At 39.7% G+C, this 3,238-nt stretch overlaps 1 pseudogene; it reads right to left on the bottom strand.

Annotated features, from left to right (window-relative positions):
* Positions 1–1,844: 1,844 nt before the first annotated feature.
* LOC127740636 (photosystem II CP47 reaction center protein-like) overlaps positions 1,845–3,238 on the bottom strand; it is a 1,649-nt pseudogene continuing 255 nt past the window's right edge.

The following is a 3,238-nucleotide window of genomic DNA, read 5'->3' as shown; positions in this document are numbered from 1 at the left end:
AAAAGAAAAGAAAAAATTTTTGAAAAAGATTTTTGAAAAGAAAATTACCCAATCTGAGCAACAAGATGAACCGTCAGTTGTCCATATTCGAACAATCCCCGGCAACGGCGCCAAAAACTTGGTGGACGAAATTGTGATCCATATTCTTTTGTACTTGTATGAAATTATTATTGTGGCACCAGTTGAATTCACAACTCCGTTCAACTAACCAGCAAGTGTACTGGGTCGTCCAAGTAATAAACCTTACGTGAGTAAGGGTCGATCCCACAGAGATTGTTGGTATGAAGCAAGCTATGGTCACCTTGTAAATCTCAGTTAGGCAGATTAAAATTGGTTTATAGGTTTTTGAAAATAGAAATAAGAAAATAGAAAATAAAAGGGATAGAGTACTTATGCAGATTCATTGGTGGGAATTTCAGATAAGCGAATGGAGATACTGTATGCTCAAAGACGCCTGCTATTCTCCTGCTTCAACTCAATCCTTCTTACTCCTTTCCATGGCAAGCTGTGTATAGGGGTTCACCATCAGCGGTGGCTACTTTCAATCCTCTCGGGAAAATGATCCTCTGCGGCTGTCACTCGCATGGCTAATCGTCTGGAGGCATCACACATGGCTGATGACTACATCCCATCCTCGCAGTGAAAACTAATGCTCACGCACTCTGTCACAGTACGGCTAATCACCGGTTGGTTCCCGCTCCTACTGGAATAGAATCCCTTGATTCTTTTGCGTCTGTCACTAACGCCCAGCACTTGCAAGTTTGAAGCACGTCACAGTCATTCATTACCGGAATCCTACTCGGAATACCACAGACAAGGTAAGACTTTCCGGATCCTCATAAATGCCACCATCTATCTAGCTTATACCACGAAGATTCTGTTGGGGAATCTAAGAGATAAACATTCAAGCTCTGTTGCATGTAGAACGGAAGTGGTTGTCAATCACGTGCATTCATAAGTGAGAATGATAATGAGCGTCACATAATCATCACATTCATCATGTTCTTGGGTACGAATGAATATCTTGGAACAAGAATAAGAGAGATTTGAATAAAAGAAAATAGAACTGCATTAATACTTGAGGTACAGCAGAGCTCCACCCCTTTTATTTAAAAAAATATATAAATAAAAAAGATAGTTAGTCGGTTCTTATGAATCTAATTCATAGAAATTCCGTCCAGTAAAATGGACGAATTATAAATTTCTAAAATAATAGATAGAAATATAGCAAATAAAGCCATTGCAACACCCATTAAAGGAGTAGTTCCCCACCCCGGAGCTACTTTACCATATTCTGAATTCAACGGTTTCAATAAAGCCCCTACAGTAGTTCGTCTTGGACCAGATCTAGAACTACTCTCAACGGTTTGTGTAGCCATAAATCCTATTTTTTATTCATTGAGATCTGTTGACTTTGTATACCATTTCACTGTAAATATAGGATTTTATCCTATAGATTCATTGTGGTCTTGAAATTTGAGAAAAATGGAAACAGCAACCCTAGTTGCTATCTCTATATCTGGTTTACTTGTAAGTTTTACTGGGTATGCTTTATATACTGCTTTTGGGCAACCCTCTCAACAACTAAGAGATCCATTCGAAGAACACGGAGACTAGTTGAAGTAATGAGCTCCCAATATACCAATATTGGGGCTCATTACTTCAATCGAGATAATGAAAAATCATTTCGTCTTTTTAGTTGGAACTTTAGGGGGTTCTCTAAAAAAGATAGCAAAAAAAATTATTCCTAAAGTCGAGACTAAGAGGAATGTATAAACCAATGCTTCCATAGATTTCATCCTGGTTTACAATTATAGCTTTCATACCTGTTTATTAGATTAGAGTAAAAAAATACAATCATTCAAATCAAGATTAATCAAATTCCCTATGATTTAATTTAAATCACCCCAAACAAAAGTATAGTCAAAAAGAAACAACAAAAAAAAATAACGTTCTATCCGAATCAGACTATTTGCCTTCTTGTAGTCGGATCGCCCAGTTTTTGGAATGCTCCAAATTCTACTTGAGCATCCAAATCGGGGTCGATGCCAGCAAAAACATCTCGGAACAAAGTTCTAGCACCATGCCAAATGTGCCCGAAAAAGAAGAGAAGAGCAAACGAAGCATGTCCAAAAGTAAACCAACCCCTTGGACTGCTACGAAAAACACCATCTGATTTCAACGTGGCACGATCTAATTCAAAAATTTCACCCAATTGAGCACGTCTAGCATATTTTTTCACAGTAGCGGGATCACTATAACTGACTCCGTTGAGTTCGCCACCATAGAACTCAACAGTTACACCTACTTGTTCAACACTATACTTCGATTCTGCTCTTCGAAAAGGAACATCGGCTCTAACAATTCCGTCTCCGTCTATCAAAACAACTGGAAATGTCTCAAAAAAAGTAGGCATACGCCTTACAAAAAGTTCACGCCCCTCTTTATCTCTAAAGATAGGATGTCCTAACCAACCGACGGCTATTCCATCTCCATTATCCATTGAGCCCGCTCTAAATAAGCCCCCTTTTGCCGGATTATTGCCGATGTAATCATAAAAAGCTAATTTTTCGGGAATTTTAGACCAAGCTTCTGATAAACTTTGATTTTCGGCTAGCCCAGCACTAACTCGTCGATATATTTCTTGTTGGAAGTATCCCTGATCCCATTGATAACGAGTGGGGCCAAATAATTCAATCGGAGTTGTTGCTGAACCATACCACATAGTTCCAGCAACAACAAAAGCTGCAAAAAATACAGCAGCGATACTACTGGAAAGGACGGTTTCAATATTTCCCATACGCAATCCTTTGTATAGACGTTGGGGTGGACGTACACTAAGATGGAAAAGGCCCGCCAATATGCCCAATGTCCCTGCTGCAATATGATGAGAGGCTATTCCCCCCGGAACAAAAGGATCAAAACCTTCTACACCCCATGCGGGATTTACGGATTGAACCCTTCCGGTTAGGCCATAAGGATCGGACACCCATATCCCAGGACCATACAATCCTGTTACATGAAATGCGCCAAAACCAAAACAAGCCACCCCTGCAAGAAATAAATGAATTCCAAAGATTTTTGGCAAATCCAAAGAGGGTTTGCCTGTACGTTCATCACAAAAGATTTCTAGATCCCAATAGACCCAATGCCAGATAGCCGCCAAAAAGCACAAGCCCGAAAACACAATATGTGCTCCAGCCACACCTTCATCATAACTCCAAATAGGATTCGGCGT

This window comes from Arachis duranensis, chromosome 7 (assembly GCF_000817695.3).
Source record: "Arachis duranensis cultivar V14167 chromosome 7, aradu.V14167.gnm2.J7QH, whole genome shotgun sequence".
Classification (NCBI taxonomy): Eukaryota; Viridiplantae; Streptophyta; class Magnoliopsida; order Fabales; family Fabaceae; genus Arachis; species Arachis duranensis.
Note: the sequence above shows the minus strand (reverse complement) of the source record. Positions and strands in the feature narration are given on the sequence as shown.